Consider the following 26606-nt stretch of genomic DNA (forward strand, 5'->3'; position numbering starts at 1 on the left):
CATCGGCTGCGCCTTTGCCATCTGGGGAGACGCGGCGGCAGCAGGTAACCGGGATGCGATCTGCACCCGCACCCATCCCCACTAAGCTCCCCTCCGCCCTGCATTTCCGGAAGGAAAGGTTGGAGGGGATGTGCAACGAGTTAGCTGCAGCCCTGGAGGGAGGAGACTCCTGGTGTGGGCGCTGGAGTCCGAGCCCTGGCTCCTGGAATCTGGAGAGTTTAGAGCCCCACGACTGGGCTTCTCTCCGCCAGGCGTCCCAGCCTTGCAGCGACCTTTTCTCTCTCCCAACACAACTGGCCGGGTGCCAGCCCTCTGCTCAACCTGTCCCTGGAAAATTGCCTGCCTTCCTCCTTCACCGCCATCCCTCCCGCCCTTTCACCGCCCCCAGTCTTTCCTTTGGAATTCTTCCTATTCTGCGCAATCCTTCCGCAGACGTTGGCCGCACAGTAGGCTTCTTACACGATCGAGCCTCCTTGGTTGGTGGTGGTTGTGGACTGAAGGCGAGCAGCTGGGACTGTTAACACTGGCCTTCGTACCTAAAGGGTTCAGGGCTCTCTTGTGCCTTTGGACCCCTAAAATTTGTTAAAATTTTTAATCTTAAAATTTAATTGAAAATTAAAATCTAAAGTGAAAATATATCCCCCCCCCACTTTTGGGCAGCTTGATAAAGAAATCAAGTGAAGGAAAGAGGATGGGGAATGAGAACCTCATTATTCAGACCCTGACTACACACGTGCTAGTAACATGGGAGTGGGCCTGCGGGTGTTTATTGATTTCTTTGTTTACATGGAAGTCATCTAGTGAGATACCATGCGCAGAGAACTCCTTGGAAGTGAGGGAAACATTTCTTTGGATTGACGTGTGTTTTGACATCTGGGCGTGCAGCATCTGTCTGTTTCACTTGATTTGAAGGACGTTGTGTCTGTCACGAAACACTAAACCATTGTCTCACTGTCATTATGCCCCGAAGTTCTAATATTGATGTCTGTTCCTTTTTGTTTACAGTCTGCATGTTCTTTTAGAGTCCCCCTCCTGCATCGCAGTCACCAGGGGCGATGACATTATAATGTGTCATTGAAGAGGAGCCTGCTCTGGGATTCCAGAAACACGGTAACCTCTGAAGGCTGGTGTTCTGTGTTGGGTTCTGGGCCTAGCTCTGCTGCTAACTGGCTATGTGAGTTGGTGTTCAGTTTTCTGCATCTCTTGGAACCTTGTTCTTGTTTCTGGGAAGCTAGGACTAATAACCTCCACCCATTTGGTCAATGACTACTAAATTCAGGGGTCAGTACCGGCTCTCACCTTCCTTGACCTATCAGTGGTATTGACCAAATTGATCACTGTCTCCTTAAAATGGTTTGTCTTGAAGTCTTGTGAAGTTTTACTTTTTCCTCCCTGCCCAGTCCTTCTCAGTCTCTTTGGAGTGTCCCAGGCCTAGGCGCTCTCCTCCGTGATACTTACCATCAATACCTTGATAGACTCCACATCTGTGCCTCCAACATGGACTTGTCCTGCTCTAAAATCCACGTTTGGGTACCTGGCAGCCTTCTTGACATCTTCTCAGAAGAAGCATGTTTAAAGCTGAACGCCCTAATCTGCTCCACCCATCGTATCTACCTCAATGAATGACAACCCGTCTTTCCCTGCTCGGGCCAAAACCCCTGCAGGCCAACTTGCCTTTCATCATCACTCAAGTCTAAACCACCGTCTCCCTAATTGCACAATAGCTGTAGCTTCCTACCTAGTCTCCCTGGTTTTTCCTTTGCCCTTCTGCAGTTTATTCTCCTCATAGCTACAAGTCATCCTGCAAGTCAGTCATGTCCCGAATTAGATGAAAACTGTCCAATGGTTTAGCTCATTCAGAAAGAAATTCAAATTCTAGCAGTGACCTAAAAAGCCATGTGATTTAGTCGCAGCTTCCTTTCTGACCTCATCTCTTTCCCGTTCCCCTCTTGCTCACCAGCATCGCTGGCACACTGACCTCCCATCTCTGATCTCAGTACGCCAAGCGCGTTCCTGTCTTGGGTGCTTAATAGTCGTTCCATCTAGAACACTCTTCCCCCAGACGAGGCAGGGCTGGCTTCTTCACTTCCTTCAGTTCTCTGCTCACTCAAATGTTATCTTGTCAAAGACACCTACCCTTGACCACTTTGCAACCAATAGCTACAATTCTACCTGATGCTTTGGGATTTCCTAACTTCTTACTTGCTTTATCTTTATTTACTGCACTTGCCAGATAACAAATACTTTGGGGCACTTATTTCCCTCTTCGGACCACCCCCCACATGCCCCCCAGAATGTAAACTCCAAAGAGTTTGGAGGGCACAGATTTGGACAGTTTTGGTCACTGCTGTGTCTTTAGTGCTTGGCATGTGTCTCTGCCCCATTGGGCTGATATAACAAAGTACCTCACTTGATTATGAGACTGGAAGAGCAAAGAAGATTTTACACCTGATGAATTGGAAATTTATCGTTTCTTTTTACAAAGAGACCCTTGCCATCTGAAGGAAATAATTTCTAGAGAGCACTGGCAGTGGGGAAATAGGCTACCACAGCTACAGATATTTTTCTGTTTTCTTGTCTTTTCTGTTACCATGTAATAATTTGCTTTTCCTTTAGTCAGCGTGAGGAAGTATGTGGATTAGCAACCCAGTGTGGCAGTGCTTGAATGTACAATACAGTGAGCAAAAACTTATTAAACTAGAAAGGGTTCCCAGGAACATGCCCCCCAAATGCATAAGTATATATATGCACAACTTCCAATTTTAGATAATGTGTAGAAAATAAGCCCTGGCCAGGTTAGTCAGTTGGTTAGAGCGTCATCCCCATACACCAAGGTTGTGGGTTCAATCTCCAGTGAAGGCACATGCAAGAAGCCACCAATGAATGCATGAACAAGTGCAACAAAAAACTGATGTCTCTCTCCCCCTTCCTCTCTCTCTAAAGTCAACACATTTTAAAAAGAAAGGAAGAAAAAAAGGTTTTACTCATACTTTTAACATTTATGATTAAATTATTGTTGATTACACTCTGTGATTTACTTCTAGTTCCTCCGCTAATATACAGAGAGAAGCTGGATTTTTTGGTTTTTGATTACCTCTCAGAGGTAACTACGGGCCTGCTAACTGCTGCAAAAGGAAATCACCTGTAAGTTAATTATTGTGATCATTTTAATGACAATGTAAGCATACCTTAAAGGAGAATTATATAAGACAATGTTTGCATCGTGACATATTGTAAAACTTTAAAATGTTAAGTTTTATTATTAGAGAAAATATAAGTTGTTTGTTTATTTCCTGTCACTTAAGTTAGATAAAATTAGACTACAGCTAAGTGTGAAAGAGCTTTGCTCACAAAGATGGATAATGTAGCCTTATTTGTAACATTCACGAAACACTAAAGGCTTAAATGGCCAGCAATAAGGACATGGTTAAATACATGGTGAGAGGTCCAGGCAATGAAATCTTACATAGCCACCAATATTATAGTTATGAAAAGCTTGATTAACATGAAAAATTGCTTGTGCTGTCATATCTAATCCATGATACATTTCTCAGTCCTAACTTTGACATATTTCTGTTAGTCCTACTGAATTAAACTTTTTTTTTTGTTTTAATTGTAAGGCTAAGAAATTGGCTTGAAGCATGGAGTACCCCAGCAGAAATTCCATTTAGACAAGAGAACCATTCAAATTGTGTAGCTTGTTAGAGAATACATACCGGTCTTGGTGTAGCCATGTCATCAGCTTTGTGACATTTAGTCCATGTAGGCAGCTGCTTTTACTTGGTAGAATTAATTTGAAAGGAACCCATAGTAACATAACTAATTATCTAGTTTGTGCTTTAAACTACAGTTTGACTAAAAATGAGACACTTATGAGTAACTACATCATCCATGGTACCTCTTCTGTACTCCACCCTTTTGGACACCTGCATTTGTTTCTATAATCTATCAACTAAATGTAAAATCATTAGCTTCCCTTGAGAGTTAGTGTTAGATGTCCTCAGGATGTGTAGAGTGTTGGGAATGTTAGTTCTTACTAAAACTTTCGAGTTAAAACCACTATGGATCACAAAGGAGAAGTGACTAATTTGTCTAGTTGTCATCCTTATGTCATCTCTTTGGTAATAATGCAAGTTAAGTTTATTTTGAACATAATGTCAGATTTTTTTCCATTGACTAGTTATATTCTCAAATTCATTAGGGATTAGTTCTGTTTTTAGACAACATAAATATTACAGTTACTTAAAATTTAATGTAGCCTTGCAAGTAATTAAATGATTGACTAGTCTGTTGCCTTTGAGTTGACCAAATAAACTCACTCACTAGTGGATAACACATTTATCCTTATAATTTAGGACTTGGGCTATGTTCCTGATTTCCTATGGACTGCCATGGCCCCATATATAAAGGACAGTCACAAAAAGGGTAATTTGAAAAATGTTTGTCTTCTAAACATCTTAGAAGATGTTTAGATCATCTTAATTTCCTGTATTTAATGGCATGCCAAATTTTAAGAGAGGATATGCATTTATGTATTATATAATATAGGTAAATATACATATACACATACACACATATATATTACCTATATTTTACCTTATTTTATATATAAAAGTAAATAATTAACTCATTGAACATTCAAAAGCCTTTGTTAGCCACCTTGGTGTGGTTCTCAGGAAAGAAGGTAGCTGCTATTGGGTGAAAGAATATTTAAAAATATAGCCAGTGTTAATCCACCAGCATATTTGGGTTGATTTCCAGTCAGAGAGTTATAATTATACTTGATCACTCCTCTCCCCTGGGTCTCTCCTGGGGTCAGATTGAAACTTGTGGCTACGGGACGCCTAAAAGCTGCTCGCCCTGCTTGAACCACAACCCAGTTTCTGGCCTCATTATCTAGTGCTGTGGTTTGTTGGATGAACACAGGAAGTCTTTTGCAGCTGGGTCCTGAGGTAACCTCAGGTGGCATTACTGAAGATCTCTTAAGCACTGAAACTGTATTTCTGCTTAAGAAGGATAAATGCCTTACAGTATACTGGTGTTTAAGATCATGAAGATGAAAAGCTTCAGGAGGAAGAGCTTTGGGTAAGTACTAGTCTGATGTACCCATGGTTTTATTGTTAATGCATCTCAGGATACATGTTAGGAGGGTCTGTTTTGTAAAATATTGTTATTTTACACTAGAGGAAGCTATATCCCCTTTTCAAAAAATCAGTAATCCTGAAAAAGAGGAGAGCAAGGTGTCAGTCAGACTTGCCAAAACTTCTTATGAACCTTAAGTATTGGTAATAAATCTGTTCTTTGTAAATTACATTTTATTTTGGAATTATAAGATGTCAGTTAACACCCTTCTTCCTGGGTGAGAGGGTGGAAATAGAAACAGGTTTGAGGGTGGGTGTTTCTTTCAATAGAAGGATTGGTTGATGCTGTTATTGGGAAGGATTTCTGAAGGTGAGTGGTGGGAATGGATATAAAGGAGAGTAGGTTTGGGCTTTAGGGAAAGGCAAGGGCTGGTGGAGGCAAAGAATGAGGTGTAACATCTGGAAGGAAGGGGTGGACTGTGGAAGAGATGGGGAAGAACCTGGAGAATGCATTCCCCAAGACCCATGAAGGGAGGGCGTTTTTCAAGAAAGTGTTGGTGGGGTGGAAAGAGATGGGAAGGAGAATAGGTTGAAGAGAGTGAAAACAGAGGAAAAAAATCATGTCTTTAGTTAGAAAGAGGATTCGTGGATGTAAATTCTAGTCGTTTATAATTAATAATCATTCTTTGGCCAGGTAGTAGGAGTGGTTCCGCAGAGCATTCAGAGCCCTTTGCAGATTTTGTCTGATGGCCGTTAGCCACCCACACAAGTCCATATAGGGATATAGAGTCGAACAGCACGGATGACAGCAGACAGGAAGTGGGACAAGCAGGGTTTTCATCCTGCTGTTGCCCCCAACAAACTTCATGACCCTGGACAAGTCACGTAGCTTCTCTGCACCTAATCATCTGTAAATGAGGTGGTTGGATTTGGTCAAAGTTTCTTAATGTGGTATCCAAGGATGGGCTTTAGGGATATCTGACATAACCCTGAAATTATAAACAAAAAAATGTTTTTCCCTTAAGGAGGGAACCCATAGCTTTTATTGGATTCCATAAAGGATAATGAATCTTTAAAAAGTAAGAACTCCTGGATTAGGTGATCACTAAAGACCTCTCTACTTTAGAAACCTGGGATTTTAAATCTCTAGTTTAAGCCAAGTCTGTAATGGTCTCTATAGTCTCGTGGCCTGTCTCAGCAAATCACTTTCAGAGATCAAGTTACAGGAGCTTTTCAAGTATAATTGATTGGATCAGTCCTCTCTAGAAGATCATTTAGAAAAATCGGGAGAATTTTTAAAATTAGAAATAGTCATTTTTTAATTGACCACAGATATTTTTATTAGGACCCAATGGTGACATCTCCCTCCATGTCAGTTACCAGTCAGGCATCTGATGAGCATAAACACCGGAAGTAGCTTTGGCCACTTAAATATTGTGTAGGGGCGCCATCGCCTTTGGGGTGTTTACCTCTAAAAGGAAAACAAAACAAAACAAAACAAAAAAACAAGGGGGAGAGAAAGCAGTTCAGTGAATGAAAGCCGACGATGGAGCATCAGAGCGATTGCCACGGTGTCTGTCCCAGCAGGCGTGTGTGTGATCAGCAATGCTGGTGCCACCAACCCTCTCGTGTGTGCTGCCTGCCGCCCTTGACAAGATGGCCAGGAAGGCCGGCGTCCACTTGAACATAGCAGTGGTCACTGGAGATGACATCATGGGAGAGGTTATTGGCCTTTGAGTGATATGCTCCTAAGCAAGGAGCCATTGTATTATGTGATGAACAATTAGGATTGTTTAACTTGGTCTAATTATTGGATTTTGGTATAACTCTTTGGGCTGAGCTCTAGAAATCTCTTTCTAATCTGTGTCACTTCAGTCTAGAAAATGTGATATGTCATCTGCCTAGATTGGTTATACATTTACGTTTATAAACCACTTATGTGTGTGGTATGAAAGATTTGTGGATTCACTGAAGACAGTGTTTAAAATAACTTTGGACCCTTCTTTGGACATGGAAGTCTAAATTCAGATTGTGCTTCTTACAAAAACATGATGTCATTTAGCACAAGTCATTACTTACCTTTCCAATCTTAACATCGCTTGGGTTCCACCTGATGGATCTTGCTGTAGGTGATACCTTCTGTGCTGCAACAGGAAGGGGAATGGAATGAGTAAGTTTTTATTAACACTTCAATTTGACAAGGTAGATGTTTCAGGCAAGCACCAGGTGCTTCACTGGCGCTGATTCCTTAGTGCCATCTGAGCTTGGCTCCCTGTGAAATGCAAAGGGTGTCACATCCCTCTTGTGAAAGGCAAACCGTTTTTGCAGGTCCTTGGATACTTGTATTAGCTGTCGGGAACACACAAAATATCAGTCGACTTACTTGTTTGAGTGTGAACAGAACAGGTCTGTTAATTAGCTTTATCTTATGAGAGCTTTGGCTCCCTCATCTAGGCCTGCTAAACGTCCTTCTCTCTGTGCAGGTTGAGTTTATGACACGTGAAAACTGCTGTAGAGATAACCTGGCAGAGCTGTCAGATTTCTGTGTCAATAGTACCTTTTTACCTCATCTGCATCCTCCTTCTAACTGCTCTGCATGAATTTGCTGCCATAACTGCACATTGATTTATTTTAAACATGATGTTACCTTAGCACGTGGCAGACTTCTGCTTGAAGCATCCCAGTGTGATGACAAACACGTAAGACCTTATCCAAGAGAATTAAACTGTAGACCTGTTTGTCCCTTATGGAAAGGAAAATCGCTCTGGAGACATTTTAATTTAATACCATGTAAAATGTGACAACTTGTTCTTTAAATAATATCAAGAACATTCAAAATTGATCTACTGCTTCTTCTCTAACAGTGGTCCCAAGGGTACTACCTTAGGCATCGTCCTTATAATCATCATTGTTGCCATTATGTGTTGCACATGGCCTTTTAAAATTTATAATTTGTTTTTATGATGCTTAAAAGTGCAGTGGTCATAATGCAATTTAAAATAACTTCAATTAGTATATTTATTCTTTTTCCACTTCGGTCTTTAAAAAATAATCATAAACTCCCAGTGAACTTTTACTCTGTAAATGCCCTGATATGACATATTTGAACTTACCATGAACTTTCTCATGAACTTTTAGTTATCCTCTGAGAAATATAACAGATGGAAATTAGGCAGATTGTTCAAATATTTTTAGATGTTGTACTTTGACATGTTTAATAGGAACGACAAGGCCAACTATCTCTTTCCAGTGTTTACTTTTCTGACTTTATGGTACTACAAGCTGTTTAGTTAGACTATATGCCTGAATTAAGAGGTACAGTTATATTTTTGTTTGACTGGCTTCTTGATTTTAAATCAATACTTGTAAATGCATTTAAAGAAAAAGCTAGCTGGGTCATAAAATGTATGAAATTCTAAGAGCTTTATTGAACTTATTGAAATAATATTGTTTCCAATGATTTAGATACTAGGGTCTTTTAGAGATTCATTTCAGGTTGTAGAATATGAATCAGCTATGTTTCTCACTTTGAATAGCTTGCAGCTAGCAATTCAGTTCACGATGCACATGGTTTCTGAATAGTGACTTGAGAAAGGAAAAGGAAAATTAATTGAGCATCAACTATTACGTTACTACTGCCATGGTGTGAGATAGGCTCCTTATAGGTATTTACGTAATCTATACAGCTCTCTTCCGACGTCATTATGCTCATTTTGCAGAAGAGGAAAGGTAGACAAACAGGTTGAGTAACTTGTCTGGGAACATTCAGCTAAACTGGGAATTAAATCTAGCTCTCCCAGATTTGCAAGTCCTGGCCCCTTCAACAACTCTGCGCACCAAGAAATAAAGCGTTTGTTTGATCAAATAGATACCAAAGGTAGAAGTGTGATAAAACTATTAATACCTTTGTAATCTTTGTTCTGAGAACTTAAAGTTGCTTTATATTTATTGTACAACATTGTTAAATAAGTTAGATTAAAAACTCTCAGAATGATTTCAGTGATATGAAGATAGTAACTAAGATTTTTGCTTCTCTTGAAAATTGCCTATTGTCTGCAAAAAAAAAGAGCTACCTCATCACACTTACCAAATAATGCAGGCATGCATATTATTTACCCACGGATACACATGTTCTTGCTTAGAACCAATGTTTATTAACACACGCTTTATCCTGATGCCATGCTTTATTCATCCTGAGTAGTGTTTTAGATGTTACTTAGTTCAGAGGGAGAGATTGTATTTCATTGACAGAGACATGTAAAATGGCACACAGCTGCATTTATAAGATGAGGATGTGAGCTGTATTAGGCTGTCATCAGCCCAACTTTTCTGACACTTCACTAAGTAATGACAGTTCCATCAGTGAGGCTGATAAAGATTCTTCATTTCACAAAGATGTATTCAGAAGCTAGAAGGCCTGTTGTGATCTTGTCAGTGACATCATTTAAATAGATAGCAAGTTAGAATAAGTTGCATTTCTTGTTTTAGAGGAATTTCTAATATTTTTCACTCTTTAATGTTTGAATTCATTTTTTTTTAAAAAAACAGGCGTATTAAAAGTAATGAACAGCCATGGCTGGTGTGGTTCAGTTGGTTGGAGTGTCGGCCCATAGGCTGAAGGGTCACCAGTTTGATTCCCGGTCAGGGCACATGCTAGGTTGCGGGCTCTGGCCCCAGATCGGGGCACATGTGGGAAGCAATCGATCCATGTTCCTCTCTCACATCGATGGTTCTCTCCTGTTTCTCTCCCTCCCTTCTTCTCTCTCTAAAATTAATGACCATGTCTTCAGGTGAGGATTAAAACAATTTTTAATAAAAAACTGAAAATAATAAGCAGATTTTATATTAAAATAAGTGGTCCTGTTTTTCTTTTTAATGTTTAGGTATTGAAGGTGGAGCAGTGCGTGTTCAAGGAGCAAAGGGGTCACTTCCTTCTTCCTTTTGTAAGGTCTTTTCTCTTGTGTGATTTTGTTACCTGTTTAGAATTGAGGGAGGAAACAGTAACTTCCCTCTGTACAATAGATAGCATTAGGCATAAAGTTAGGTGTAATATTTAATTAGGCATAAAGTATTAATTTTCCATAAAAAGCAGGCAGAGAACATGAGAGAGGATAAGCCCACAGACCATCTTTGGTTTCTTGATGTTGGTGAGATTAATCGGTACATATAAATTTCAGAACTTATAATTACACCTATGCTATGGCAATTCCTTAAATTTAGGGTAATCACTATTTATATGAAACTACAGGCATGTATGTATGGTGGTACCACAGATACAAAACATCATAGAAAAGGACCATTGGGTAGGTTTTCAAGTATTAATACAAGGAACATATATCTGCATGATTATAGTAATAATAGTAACATTATTTTTAATGTTACTATTTTAGATGTGATATGTTCATGGTAGAAAACAAAATTTAAATGTGCTTCTTTTTTTTATCTTGTTGCTTTAACAAGGATTCTGAAGGCTACAAAGTGATGCTGTTTCTAAAAGCAAAGCATCAGTTTAAAAAAAAGCAAACTGAAGTTTTTTAAATGGATTTTTCATTAATAATCTACAAATATTCTAGCAAGTAACAGACAATTTAAACTTGCATAAATGGAAAAGGGTGGCAGTCATGTGCAAATATAAACACACATATTGAGATATTTTGATTATATTAATTTCACACTAGGGGTATTTCCTCATGATTCAATACTCTTAACATTATTTCAAATGTGCCCCATAGCATTACATCATTAGCATATATCATAATTTACTTAATCCATTACACCCTTGTTGGACATTTAGATTGTTTCCAATAGAGTATCTGCAAATTCTCATCCCAAGTAGAAGGAAGAGCTTTATTGGAAGCTTAAATAGCAGTACAATTTAAAGCCCAAAATTTTTTCCCTTAATTCAGAAATAATGGTCAGATATAGCTGTAATTACTTAGTTAGTTAGTTATTTAGCTAGTGAAATTTTAAAAAATTTATTGAATTCAGTGTTAACTCAAAAGTAGTTTTGAATGAACATTATTTCTTATAATGAACTTTAAATCTCAGTTTACTCTTGAGTTGTTGGTATATTGTTTTTGTCACTTGGTAACTGGACAATCCCTTCACAGCTGGTTCAGTTTCTTCCATAACTTTAAGCAGTACTCATAAGATCTATACGAATGTTTGAAGCTAGAACCTTAAGTTCCTTGAAATTCTGTGTGATAGACCTATTCTCTGCCATATAGCTCCGTTAAAAATAAAGCCATGTCTCAGTTTAAAACAGGTTTCATGTATTTTTCTAACTTTCTACAATGAAATTACATTTCTATTATAACCTTAACCTCCCATTTATTTTTAAAGCTTTCACTTTACCTCTATAAAAGTTGTTATTTCATTTAAGAAAAGGCAACTTTACTTATTAATGTACTTGGAATGGGTGATAGTTTCTGCTCAGGAGTTACATAGTCCATTCTAGGGCATACGATTGTTGGCATAGACACACCATTGTTTATATCTGTAACCTTGTGTCATCAGGTAAGTGCGTGCTACCACGACAGCCACTCTCTGCCCAATGGGAGGACCAAAGGCAACTGAAAAGGGAAGGAGAACGGCTGAAAGTATTTTGAAAGGTTTGTGCATGAAACTAAAAGATGGGTTTTCCAGTTTAATTAAATTGAAAGCATTAGTGACCAAGTTACTTAACCAGAATCATTATTATGATCACTTAATATTCCCCCTGAATGTATGTACGAGCATGTGTTCACGTGGCACATCATGTGTAAGTGACAGGTGCTGATACAAATGAGCCCTGCACCAACAATTTTATGGGTTAGTACACATACATATCTAGAAACAGATATTAGAAGAGCAGTATGGATGCCGAATTCTGCTAGAAAGCCTATGCTTTTTCCCCTTAATCTAGAGATTATGTTCAGGAAGCTAACACAAAGTGTGCAGGCGACAGAATAAGAAGTGGCCGCCTCGCTCACAGGTCCTGTACCACCTACCAGTGTTTGGTGTCTGGAGGTCGCTTAGTTTGTCCCAGAAAGTCCTCTTTTCTTTAAAAAAATCCAAATAAAAGAAATTTCTGTAACCCAATAATATTTCTGTAACCCAATTTAACAACATTGAAAAACTTTCTGATGCTTGACTCGAAGAATTGATAGCCTATCCACAGGATAATGGTCCCTACTGTGCCCCGCACTGAACACACGCTACCGTGTTAATCAAGAGTCTGCATCAAAGATTGAAACCCTAAGTAGTAAAAATAAGTAGATATTGGTGAGAGATATAAAAAGGCAAATTAGTGCTAATTTCGTTTTTATTAGGAAGGAACTCATATCACATGATTTCATTCTTTATCAGCAATGGTGATCATAAAACATTTTCAAGTACAAAAAATATACAAACAGGAAAATGAATGAAAATAGCCCATGATCCCATTACTTGATATAGAATCCAAGTGTTTTTAAATTAAAGAAAACTACAATTTGAATTTTTAATTCTATCTGTTATCAATTAATTAATTATCTCTTTCAACTAACATTTGAATCACTTACTATATGCCAATCACTGCTAGGCCCTGGGTATGCAGTTGTGAGCAGATAGATGCCTCTCCTAATGGAGTTTAGTATTGGGATAGACATTAAACTATTAACCCACAAATAGAGAATCAAAAAGTACTTTGAATAAATATTAAAGGGTGTTATAAGAAAGAATAATAGGGGAACATCATTTAAATTAAGCAGTTAAGTGATTTTTAAACTGAAAAAATTTTAAGATAAGTACCTTCTTAGACAATAAAGTAAAATAAAATAAAATAAAATAAAAAGCCACGGAAACATAGTTACATATCACAATATCTGACACACCTTATTCAGCAAATATTGAATGAATGAGGGACTGTTCCAAAAGTCAGAAAATAAATCAAACATTAAAACAACATAAAACAAGCTCTCAACTCAAAATCATAGTTGTGTAAATAAACATAAATGTTATGAACTGCTCAGTTGAAAGATAGTCCCTTACAATAGATTCAAATCAAAGAGCAACTATGTGTTGTAACATACATTGAAATAAAACAATTGAAAAGAGTCAAAAATATCAGAATAGGCAAGGAATAAGAAAAAGGAGGAGGAGGAAAATGAGAAGGAAGAAAATAAAGGAAGATGGTATTGATAGTAAAGTATGATTTAAATGTCATAAAACGTATCAGACACAATAAAGATCAAGTGGTCATACACTTTGATGTGCTGAATAACACAGCCTTGAGACATTTAGGTAAGAGCTACTAGATACCTAATGAGAAATGGAGAGAAATACAATTGCTGTGGGAGTTTTAACAGATATAAAGATTTATCAAATTGACCAAAAAAGAAGATAGAGTATTAGAATAATATAATAATGTTGAATTAATAGCTATGGATAGAACATTTTCCCCCAAAAGACAAGTATGTACCTTGTGTCCAGGCATCCTCAAGGCAACCTTGATCCATTTTAGAGAGTAGAAATTTTACAGGCAACATCCTTTGACCACATGTAATACAATAGGTTAATAACAATACTTTAAGCAACAACAAAAAATATAACATCTAATCTCTTAGAAATATAAAAAGTACTTCCACATTTAATTATTGGGTCAAAGAGAAAATTCTTCAGTTTTAGACTGTTTAGAAAATAAGGACATTGAGGCTACCAAATGTTGTGGTTTGAAACTAAAGCTGATATTCAGAATGACTTGATACGCTTAAGTGCCCTAAATTTACCTAGTCCTTCAACTGTGATTGATTTTGATGCCCCAACATCCCAAGTGGGTGATATTTATCAGGAACCAAAACTAAGGGAATGCTGGAATTGACCAACCAAAAATTCATGATTATTTTTTGTCACATATACTTTGCTGCAGAACTCATCTTATGTTTGAAAAAGCTGCTTTAGAAGATTATAGTGAAGTTCATGTTCAAATTTTGGGATCTGAAGAAACATATGGAGCACAAGCTAAAGCAAATTTAAACAGAATAAGTAGAACAGCACTTTTCTTATTCCAATATAAATGAACGGTTTGGACTATTCTTAATCACGGATGAAGGTATTTATTGTAAAGACCAACCTTACTAAGATTTAATGGGTTATGAATTCTGGGTTACTTGTATTTTATAGTGTGTGTTTTTAAAATCTATGTTCCTTAACAAGCTTGTTATTTGATTTGAATTTTCTGTTTGCCTATGGCAAAACTTACCCCAATTCTGTCCCCTTTCTTTCTAATTCCACCTTTAATATCTGAGTTATGATGAGGCTCTTGGATATCAAATGTAGGGTTTTCTTCAAAAGTGTTTAGAGAGCTCTGAATATTTAAACTTTTAATTTCTGATGAGTTCTTAATATATGTTATTCTTTAGCAACAAAAACAGAAATAATATTTCTTCCATTCTTATGGGAAATTTTCTAGCTATTTACTAGAAAAGGGGTAAGAGATTCAGAATTGTTTTTGCTTATATTTAAAAAATTCAATATATAAATTATGTCAAATCTTTTGTGACCACCCATTAAAAGTCAATTTCATTAATCTAATTTAACCCAAGGTATTTTGAGATTATTTTAACAGTGTGAATGGTCAAATTAAACAAAATGAGGTCTTATCAATGTCTCTTTAAATTATGGGTAATTAATTTGACCTTGGCTAGATCGTTTTTTCCTCTATTGTCTATTTCTAACAACATCATTATAGGTGTATCTTCTATAACTTTCTATTCACATCTTTGACCCTCCTGAATAACTTTTAGAACTTTTTACCTCAATAGTCGTACTCACAAAGCTTTGCCCATGTTATTTATTGTGGATTATTTGTAGATATTTTGGCCTGTTGTTAATCAGAGATGGGAAGATGTGTGGGAAATGACAGTAACAGCGGTAACAATCACAACATTACCTGAGAGGTGAGTGTGAGTCAAGCACTGTTCTCAATGCTTTGTCTGTGATCATTTCACTCTCACAACAACACTTTTAGGGGCAGTGTTGGTATTTCCATTTGATAAATGAGGACGCTCGGGCACAGAGAGGTTGAGTAATTGCCGATGGTCACACAGCTAATGGGGGGCAGGACCAAATCTTGAACCCCCTACAGTCTTCTAGCATTTGTGCTTTAAACCACTAGAAGCAAGAGTTTCATGTCAATGTAGAGTTGATTAAAAAGATCTACATCTTTTGTAACTGGATGATTAAGACTTGAGTAAACACGAAAAAGATGATTCATTAAATTTTGGAAGAGAAAGATAATATTTTTATAGACTTTATACATTAAATATCTCACGTATTCTATGAGGAAATCTTTTTTGAGACTCTTCTGTTTAGGAATTTTCTCTGCTATATAAAACAGTAAGCTCAATAAACTATTGGCTAAATGTTTTATTTTGGAGAAAGTATTCTCGGTTTCAAAATTTTTGGAACCTGTTATTCATTTCATTTTATAAAGCTCCCAAATGTCAAGAACTCCTGTGTTTTATTTTGTAGACTAGTGTGTGGTAAGGTCAGGATATAAACCTAGGGGCTATTTAGAATTATATGAGAAATTTTAGATGCTTGATAAAACCCAGCAACAGGGACCAGCTATCAAAGTGTAGGTATTTCACTGTACGTAAAAAAATGTGTTCTCTATTAGTTGCTAGATGGTTTAACTGCCATATTTAATTGACTGAACTGGAATTAGTGAATGTAGAACTTAAAAGTGAAAGGTTATGGTGAAACCCAACTTTTAATCTGTTATTTAGAAGGGGCCCTTTATTAAAGCTTGCTTGAAAACAGTACACATGTCTGTTTTTCTTGTTGTGCCCATGAACCTCTAGTTAATCACATAATTAAATTGTCAGATAGATTTTTTAAGTTGGTTTTAGAGAGATTGACAGCACACTTAATGGGAAAAGCAGTTTAATTTATTGGTCTTATTAAAATAATTATATCTCATATTTGTACTTGAAGACGTGTTTCACATCGGATGCCACATTATTTTATCTTAATAACAACTCCATATGAAGTAGTTAGAAAGCTGATATGATCTGTACGTTCCTGGAAAGGAAAATAAAGTTATGGAGACATGAACTGGTCTCCATAACGAAGGACAAGCGGATCTTCAGAGTCAGAGGCCGAGCTAGACCTCAGAATTTCACTCTTTCTGGTGACCTTCCAAATGACCACACGTTTCAAAGAAAATGATTGCTCAATTCTTAAAATTTTCAAATGACATTTTTATTTACATACTTTTATAGCTAATTCTGTTTCAAACTAGGAAAATTGATTCATTCTATAATAAACTACCTGAGGATCACAGGTCATCTGTGTTGGCAATACTCTTCAGGAGAAATTGAGCCATAGAAATTTTATACATACAATTAAAAATCAACTGTCATCTGAAGAAAGTAATGGGCATCAATTAAGTGAAAGAGAGGACACTCGGAGGTAGACTGACCTGCAGAAGGAGTTGGAACCTCCAGCTTCGGCGTGATCGTGTTTCTGCCGTGTTCCCTCAGTGAACAGGGAGACTTGATCTGAACCCTGAAGGAGTTTGACCCTCTGGGACCACAGACCTGCTCCCTTAAAGGGAACAAGTTTGAATCTGCTTTTCATATGTGACTCACTGTCAGGTTATTAAAATGATTTGAAAAAGAAAAAAAAGAGAGGATACATGGAAAAAACAACAAAGGAATTTTACAAATACAATTTTGGCCATTTTCCAACCTGTTTTTACCATGTGTCAAGTTATATTCCTGAGGTAGAAGTAATTATGATTAATTTACAGGGAACTAAGAGTGTTATCACCTGTTTCTAATATGATGTTTTGTGGACATGTGTGACATGATCAGGAAAACTTGTAATAATAAACTGTGTATAGTAAACATGTAAAGCAGAAATATTTCTATGGTCCAGAAAATGTCTTCTCCTGTGGCTCGCAAATACAGATGTGGGCCTTACTTTGATCTCTGCATTTGTCAATGTCTACTCTTTCTTAGCAGGGTCCTGGAGAAGTAGCCCTCTGGCTTTTGGGACATCATGAAGAGAGAAAGCAGTGGACATTTTTTCAAGAGAAATTGCCCCAGCAGGGACTGGAATGGGTAAGTATTCATATTTTTACAGTTACAGCCCTGAGAATCCCTTACTTTCTTATTACCATCATCAATTGTACTATCCATTAATTAGCCCCCTGAGTATTCAAAATAGCAGATTTCAGTGATAATCCCAAACAAAGCAACCTGGTAGAGTTCATCATTGTTTCCTGTGCCCACGCCACCACCCGGTCCTGGGTTCCAGTTCCCCTGCATTAGGGTCCCTTTTCCCCAGAGTGCTCTCCTCCAGTGCACAGGTTTTCAGCTGTCCTGTGCCATGCACACCACCCCCACCTTGGCACACAGCGCCCTTTCCCACAGTGCCCTCGCTTTCCACCGTAGCTAAGGTGCACCTGCCATGTTCCCAGGACCAGGCTTCTCAAGGCCTCAGTTGTGCTAATCCAGTGAACTCATTCATTCATTAGGACATAATGTTTGAAAGGACGTGAATTCCCACGTTGCACAGATGGAGAAATCGAGGCTTAGAGAGGTGAAGTGGGTAAAATGAGAGAAGGCAGGTGCCCTCCTTTGGCTCCGAAGAAGAGAAGTCAAATTTTCTGGTGATATGAGTGCTACGAGAAAGGTTCTGTTCCATTTCCACTTCTCTCCCTTTCCTTTGCCAACGATGAACAGTAGAGGGGGAAATTGACATTTGGCAATGCAAGATTTACATCTTTTCTTTCTTTTAGGCCACAAAGCAATACACATGAGCAAAATACAAAGTGATCTCAATGAAATATTTGTACAGTGTATGATCTACGCCTGTCTCTTCTCAGGCAGAATACTGCTCATCATTTTACTTTTTTATCAATGGTTTGGGATTACCATTTTGAACATCCTGCATAGACTGATACTTCCTGTATAGTCTCCATTAATCTTCAGATTTGAGAGAAATAAAATCTGTAATGTGTTTCAGTGTTGTTTTTTTTTAAGTTTGTGATGCAGCTAAAAAATAATTTCCAAATGATACTGAATTTGGGATGGGGTTTAGGAATTCTGAGTACTATTAAATGTCCTCATTCTAGGACACATTTTTTGTTATGGTTTCTTCTAATGGAACATTCACAGCACACAGTCTGCTTTCTGAGGCACAGCATGGGACAGTTTGACAAAATTTTATATCACTGCATAATGAGAGTTACCAGCTTCCTGCTTTTCAGTCAGTGTCTGTGCCTTTGCTACTCCAAGCCCCACTTCCCCCAGTAATCCAGTCCCATATTTCAGATTGCAGCGCCCCATTTCCAGGAGCCAAATTCTACATAGGTCAATGTTCTCGGTCTCAAATAGGACTCTAGCTAGTTTAAGCAGAAAGAGATTTATTGAAAGTTATTAGGTGGCTCCCAGTATTTTGGGAGAACCCTCACACCAGTTTGGATACTACTCAGTCAACACACACACACACACACACACACACAGATTCTGCTGCACCAGGCAGGTAGGGTACTGTGTGCCTGAGTCCACCAGAGTTGTCTCAGAAGAACACATGGTTCCACCACCTTGCTCCCCAGCAGACACACACTCCCTGCATGCAGTGCCCACCTCGCACTGCTCGTTTCTCATCCAAGTCCAGGTTAGATGCCTATGCTTCCCAGGAACTTAGGCCATATACCGGCACCCCAGCTGCAAGAACATTGGGAAATGTTGGTGTTAGAATGAATGGGGGTGAGCCAACCTGCAGAATCTGCCACAGTTTCCTGCTTCCTTACAATTCCATTGTGAGACTTCAGGCAAGGTGCTTAACCTCTCTAACTAATCCATTTTCCTAATACCTAACATGAGGATATTGGACCTCATGGATTCCAGGAGTCCTTACAGCAAGACGAATTTCCTCTGTGCTAATTAGAATTCTGGCTTCCAGTGATGGAATCCCAACATGACTTAGTGAAAGTAAGTTGATGGGATTTATCGGCTCTTGTAAATCCCATCGACCTACTCTGTGGGAAGACCAGGGGTGCAGCTGGCATTGGCGGAGTCTGGCTCACCTGGCCTCTCACTGTCTCCCCTCTCTGCTTTCTGTGAAGACCAGCTTCTCCAAGAGGCTGGAGCAGCAGCCCCTGACAGGTCCAAGGCTTGTTATCTGAGGGCGTAGAGGAAGAGCTCCTCTTTCCCAGAATCAGTTTGGAAGGGCCAGAAGAAGGACTCTTAGGCAAGTTTGGTTTGTGTGCCTGCTCTTGTGGCCGGAGGAGTGGAGTCTTTAACCAGAGAAGGGGTCCCACAGGCATGGCTGTGCGAGAATTGGTTCGAGGCAGCCAGCCATCCCCTGTCTGTGACCACCGCAGCTTCTAGATCCAGTGTGACGCAGTATGTGATGTGGGGTTTGTGCATTTGTTTCCAGGCTTTTGTTATGTGAATCTCGATGTTGGGGGCTGGGGGTTAGTAGGTGATACAAATGCCATATAGACCAAACACCTGCATTCAGGGAGCTTTAACTTTTATTACAGAGATAAAGCGAATAAAAGCATATGAAGCCTAATAGTAAACAAACAGTAGTTTCAGGGGAAGATCTGAAATCCTAAAGCAGATGAATTGGAACTTGAAGGATACATTGGTCTAACAGTTATGCCAGGCATTTGGCCCCAAATTACATTCCCAAGCCAAATCATATTTGGCTTGAAAGATCACTGGTAAAATATAACATTGATATTTTTTCCTGAATTTTTGGCCTTGACCTTTTTCCTCGGATGTTGACTGTGTTGGTATAGCGACAATGCTTTCCTTCGGAAAATACATTATCATACTGAAATATATTTTGTTTTTAGCAATAAATATGACAATATGGTCCTTTGATTTTATACTTGATAAACATAGCTTGTATAACAGGGGGGAAAATCTACCATTTTCTCCTTGAGTCAGAGAACTGGTGGCTTACGCTACAATTTCTGTGGAATGCAGACAGCACGTTGAATATAGGTTATATTGTGTTGACGGTAGATTGTGGGCAATGCGTGAAAAGTTTCAGCCGGTCAATGAGACGGTCTTTGGTTCGCCGCACAAATGAACTTCCTGGTTTTCTAATCTGAAACACCTGCATATTAAGTACAGAAAACTAATTGCAGTAAATCCTGGCAATAATCTGGATATTTCAATAATGTCGCATTGTTATTTCTGAATTTCCTTGTAACACTGTTACATAAGGGTCTTATTTTTAAATTGTTTTAATCTTGCAGGCCTCTCCCCTGATGATTCAATCAGAGTGATTGAATTAGATTTTATGCTTATATGTCACGTCAAGCTCTTGAATGTATTTTGTACCCTTCTCCTCATGCACAATCCATTTCGATGTAGTTAGTGGTTTATATGTATTCTGTTTAATTATTTTTTCTTGGAATTTCTATTGCGATAGACAGTAACCACTTTTTAGACTTCTTGCTTCCTTGGCTGTAAAGACCAGCCTCACGAAGCTGGAGCGGCAGCCCCTGTCAGCTCCGAGGCTCATGCCTGAACTGCTCTGAGATTACAGAGGAAAGGAGCTCCTCTTCCCCAGACTCCGTTTTGAAGGTCCAGAAGAGCGATCTGACTGCCCTTTTCAATGTTGCTTAAAATCTTCTAACACATCCTGTCCCTTCCCTGCTTCATTTTTCTTGAGGGCACTTATCACTATCTGACTTACTTAAAAATTTAAAAAAATTTTTTCAGTTGCAGTTGACATACGATATTATATTAGTTTCAAGTTTACAACGTAGTCATTAGACATTTATATAACTCACTGATCATTCCTTGCTTTCAAAAGTAGGATATATTCATTTCAATAAGTGGAATATAACGGTTTTATTGACTATCAAAGTACTTTAATGACTGTTTATCCCGGCATCTATGCCCCTTTCTTAATTGTAGGGCAGATTACAGACCTAGAGGAGGCTGAGTTTACAGGGCTGAACTGAGTTAGAGGAAACAAGGGAGAGAGGGGCATCAAGGATCCTTCTGGGATCTGCTGGGACCCTAGGTGGTGGCACCACTCACAGAGAAAGAGAACACGGTGAGGAAGCAGGTTTGGGAGAGTCTGTGAGACACGTCAAGATATCCAATAGGGGGCCCCTGAGGAGATATCAATATTAATTTGTACTAATTTCACATCAAATGCAAAGGATTTCCAAAAGGGGATCCTTCAAAATAGTATTATTTAGAAGGATCTGTCAGAGGAGAGAAGAAGAGCTAGGACAGAAGGCTTTTAAAAATTCAAGGAAAGGAACTATTTCAAAAGGATGCAATGGTCATAGTGTCAAATGCTACAAAGAGGTCAAATAAGATAAAACCCCCCAAAAAATCCCATTTGGTTTCACAGTAAGGATGTTGCTGGTGACCTTGTCAAAACACTTTCAGTCAAGTGACTGGGGCTGAATCCAGATGCAGCAAGTTGAGGAATATCATTGCTTGAATCCTTACAAAAAGAGTTGGTGTGAATAAATTAATCTTACATGTGGAAATGCTATGCTTGAGTATGGAGTTGAGTAAAGATAAAGAGAGGCCTGTCTTTATCACCACCACAGAGGTAGCACCCCTACCAGTTATTTTCTAGCCCGTTACCCTACTTCTTTTTATCAGAACTCAACAATGTCTGCAGTGATACAATTTATTTGTGATGTCTTTACTGTCTGTGTGTCCCTTCCAACATGTCAGCTCTCCAAGGAGGACAAGTGATAGGTACCATTCACTACCAACTCTCCAGCACCAAGAGTCATGCCTGGCTCCTAGTGGGTGCTCAATACATTTATGTTCAATGAATGAATGAATGAAGTAGGTGCAAAGGACAGCAAAATACGAACTGGGTGAATGTGTCACTCGAAAGGGCTAAACCTCACTTCAAGGGAACCAGATAGGTACCTTGAAATACTTTTCTTCATTTGTTATCATTTGAATGCATGATCCTAAGCCCTTACTCTTTAATGTGATGGCTAATTGTCATAATAAAATAATCCTGTATGATTCATTATCCTGATGCAGATTAGCAGAATTTTTTAAGGTGAGAGTCAAAATTCTGAAAAAAGGGCAGAGATGAATGTTGGCCAAAAGTAAATGTATTATTTTTGGGTTAAACAATGAACAGAGAAAAAGCTTTAGAAATAAATATATATATTTTTAAAGGCCAACAATTTAGCAAAAATTGGCATGATCTTACAGTGTCATTCCTAGAATAAGCAATGAAGAAAATGACTATGTCACCTTATTTTACATACAAAGAAAGAATTGAATTGGCATTGTGTAGGTGCTGGTTCTCAGGCTTAGATATAAATGTTTCCTAATAATCAAATTCGCAGAGGCCATACTGGGTTGTGTATATTTTCAGTTGATAATATTTTAAATATTAATTTGACATTTTACTTTGCTTTAATTCTATATATTTTATTTGGGAACAATTATGAAATCCCATGTGACCTAGATAGCAGGAGTATGCAATAGGGACTTTCTGTTGGGAGTTTAAGCAGAGTTCAATAACTGTAAAGTATTTCTCTAATAGGAAAAGAATAAGACAAACCCTCTGTTGACCTTTGTTTCACATTAAAATGACCGGAGTTTGACATCAAAATGACAGCTGGTTGAAACAGCTTGAGATTTCAAAGTGCTTGAGTATGTATAAACATTATGACTGATCTCATTGGCGTGTTGGAAAACACTTTAAGAAAGGTCCTTGGTTTAACAGTTTGCTACACTCTCCCCTTTTGGTCTTATCTTGTGAGTTTAGAGGAAATAGAATAATTAAAAACATGTAGTTGAACTCAGCCGAACCAGGGCTGGAGGTTAGCGCTGTGGATGCATATTGCAACTTTGTGCTCTGGGCTCAGACACTGCTCCAAATTAACTTTATGTAATGAGACGTCGATAGTGATAGTATGTAGAAACTTCATCACTGAAACTTAGTTTTGCCACTTTCTTTTCTGTAACAGGACGTGTTGGGCAGGGAGAGCCCCGAGGGGTCAAGGCAGGTCATGAACAGGTCATTTCTGCACTCTGGTCTGACAGTAGTGTCAAAAGGGCGTATCTGCTATCAAGCCTCTCTCTGCTCCTTAAATTCCCTTGACTTTATTTTTTCAAATCTCATTTAAGCTACTGCTTATCCTAAACATGATATAGTAGCTTCTTGGAGACTTCTGTTCAGTTCTCTGTGGGCAAGAAAAACTTGGGATGACCGAGTGAAAAGAATAGGAAGCGAGAGTGATAAACAAAAGTCACAATGATGTATTTTGTTATTAGACGGAACGGATTAGGGTTATCAGCCGTGCAGAGTTCAGACAGAAGCTTTCCCATGAGGCTCGCAGTGTTTCTAAAAGGCATTCGCATAATTAGTGGAGAATTAGTTCAGAGAAGCGGAGGTTCTCTCTCTCTCTTTTTCTCTCTCATTTTTCTCTCTCTTTTTCTCCTTCCTTTCCCCCCTCTCTAAAAAATAAATAAAATCTTTTAAAAAAGAATGAAAAGAAATCAAACAAACCTGTGCAGGTAGGCCCCATTTCACTCCTCTCTAACTACATCTCCTCCCTCACCCCCAGAGGTAACTACTGTCCTGAATTTGGTGTTTACCATCCCCATGCGTTTTTAAAATAGTTTTGCTACACATGGACCCCCAAATCACACTTAGTATTACTATGTTGAAGTGGTGTTGAAATACAGGTCTTTTGCCCCTCCACATTATTATCTGTGAGATTCAGTGTTGATGCGTGTAACCTTTTGTTTTCACAGTTGTACAGCATTCCGTTTACGTACCCATTTCCTGTTAATGGACATATTGCTTGTTTCCAGGTTTTTGATATTAAAAATACTGTTGCCTTAACACTCCACACCAGTGCTGTCCAGGAGAACTTTCTGCGCTGTTGGGAATGATGACTGCACCCTGCAGTACTGTAGCCACCAGCCACACGGGCTGCTAAGCACTTGGAATGCAGCCAGAGGGACTGAGGGACTTAATTTTTAATTTTATTTAATTTTAATTCATGTAGTTAGTGACTGCTCTTTTGGAGAGCAAAGTTTAACACTACATTTCTTTATTTCTTTGGGTTTATATGAGAACTTATCTAGGGCAAAATTCTTAATACCATCAGACCCAAGGTACCCCTCTGTAAGAAATATGGTTTGTATCACCCCCATTTGCTATCTTGAAATGCAATTCATAAATAATTTAACTCATCTACACACATTTTAAAAAATCAGTTTTCACCCCACCTTTCCTCTCTGTCAGCCTAACCAGAATCAACCCTTTCCAGTTGCTCCTTTTCTGAAACGCACTGAATTCAAGATACCTTTTTGTTTCTCTCCCTGAAATGAAGTAACTTAATAAAGTCAACAGCTTGTCCATATCTTCACCATAATGAGAGTCTGCAGAGTTAGAAAAAGAGATTAGAACTTCTTTGACTTTTTAAAACATCCAAGAACAGAATGGATAAATAAGTTGCGGTGTATTATTTTAACAGAATACTGTACAGTCACGAAAATTTACTGTATTTAGCTGGACGATTTATAGCTACATTCAAAAATATATGTGAATCTCACACACATAACATTTAATGAAGCCAGGAACCAAAGAATATGTACTGTAATCCTGTTTATACAAAATCCAAAAAGCAGGCGAAAATAAACTTGTGCTTGGGGATGATGCATGCTTAGGTGGAAGAACTATAGAGAAAAGCCAGGAAACACTTTTCAACCAAGTCAGGGTTGGGCCTACCCTTGTTGGGGGTGACAGTGACTGGGAGAGGCCGGAGGGGACTTTCCCAGCTGCAGGCAGCTGTCTGTTTCTCGAAGTTGGTCGTGGTTACATGGCAGCTGGGCGGGGCTGTTTGCTCCTTGACCTTTTCTCGGTATTATATTTCACTATAACATGGTTTAAAAATGTTTAAGGATCCCAAGATGTTTGGTCCCATAAACTTCATCTTACCATGTAATTTAGTAATAACATACTTTGTCTCTAGTTTCAACCCTTGGTCAGTTTGGTCCACAAATATTCGATACTTTCTCTGTGTCTGTATTCCTGTTTGAAACTTTAATGGGATTTTGTTATACTTTGTTGTCTGTCCACATTAGATAAACAGATTTCCTTCGGACCCTTATACTTGTTATTGAGGTTAAAGTTAAATATTAGATCCTACCCAAGGCCAGTTATCTCTGCCCATGTCTAGAAATTATGCCCTGGCTGTACCCTGACTTCTGTGAGATAGTTACTTGGTCTTACAGGAGACTGGATGAAGGAATGGATTGGTGAAAATCCAGAAGTTGTACTAGAAAAACAACTTTTGTATTCAACTTCTAATGACCCACTAATGCTTGGTTTTTGTGTCTACAAAGGCACTTTCTCATGAAGGATTCTGAGTGCTCCTTGGTCGGCCCAAAGGGAAATGCAGACAACAAATAGATTGGTGTATAAGGTCACTGAGAACACCAGGTAGAGGTGGGGCAGGCCTGACTGGTGATTCAAGGTCTGGAAACCCCACCTCTTTTTCTGAACCCTCAGTTGTAAACCTAACATATATTGTCTCTGCTTCTTTTTTAAAAAATCGTATTCTAGACCTCCTGTTCTAAAACCATTTTTCTTCCTGTATCCCAAACAAAAGGTTAAGGTAAGAGAGATTCCTTACTCTGCTACAATACTGTCTTAATTATCATCACACCAATACTGTGATATTGGTGTTTCTTGGAGAGATTAGTTTTGCTTGTTTAACTGTGTTGTCATTTGATTAAGAGAAGAACTGTTAATAGTCATGGTTGGGGGATGAATCACTCTAAATAATTGTCCCTGTTATGTGAAGATTAACCGCCCATGAACTGGGATGTCTTGACTTCAGACCAAGTATATAACTGCTCAGATGGGCGGACTGCACATTATTGCATCTCGATTTTTTCTCCGGGTCACGGGACTACATTGGTTGTTGTCTCGGGTGTCCACTTTGAAAGGTATTGTACTTTGCCAGTTATCTTTGGTCTAGAAATCAGGATAACACTCACAGTGAAAATATAAAATATAAATATCTCTGATAATTTAAATTAAACAGAAGAAAACCAAAAGGAAAAAAAGAAATGTTTCTAAACCTTCACACATTAAATTGGAAACTTCAGGAACCATAAGCACTCCCAAATACATTGAGTTTCTTTAAAATATGATTGTCAAAGTAATCGAAGTGCTTCTGAATTTTTTAGTCAGCAAAAACAAATTGGAAACTTTTAAAAACCTGACATTTAATGCTAATAAATTGCATTCAGAGAGGGATCGTATCTATCTATTTACTGCTCTATCCCCAGCACAATACCTGGCACATCATAGATGTCAAAAAATAGTTTTAATGAATGAGTGAAGTTCACTGTGGTAGACAACATTAGGTATGTTACTTTATTCAATCTTCACAGTGATGCTAAGAGCTGGGTTGTGGTATCCCCATTTCACAGATGAGGAAACTGATCCTCGGGGAGGAGATGGGAATTTCCCCAGGTCACACATGCACCCACTAGGAAATAGAAGCCCTGGGAA

General features: G+C 38.4%; 1 long non-coding RNA gene across 1 annotated transcript; it reads left to right on the plus strand.

Annotated features, from left to right (window-relative positions):
* Positions 1-1002: 1002 nt before the first annotated feature.
* Positions 1003-10138, plus strand: LOC123480580 (uncharacterized). The gene is made up of 3 exons (XR_008425171.1): positions 1003-1110; positions 3045-3144; positions 9965-10138. It is a non-coding gene; the product is annotated as an uncharacterized lncRNA (long non-coding RNA).
* The last annotated feature ends 16468 nt before the right edge of the window (positions 10139-26606 follow it).

The sequence above is a fragment of the Desmodus rotundus genome, chromosome 9 (assembly GCF_022682495.2).
Source record: "Desmodus rotundus isolate HL8 chromosome 9, HLdesRot8A.1, whole genome shotgun sequence".
Lineage (NCBI taxonomy): Eukaryota > Metazoa > Chordata > Mammalia > Chiroptera > Phyllostomidae > Desmodus > Desmodus rotundus.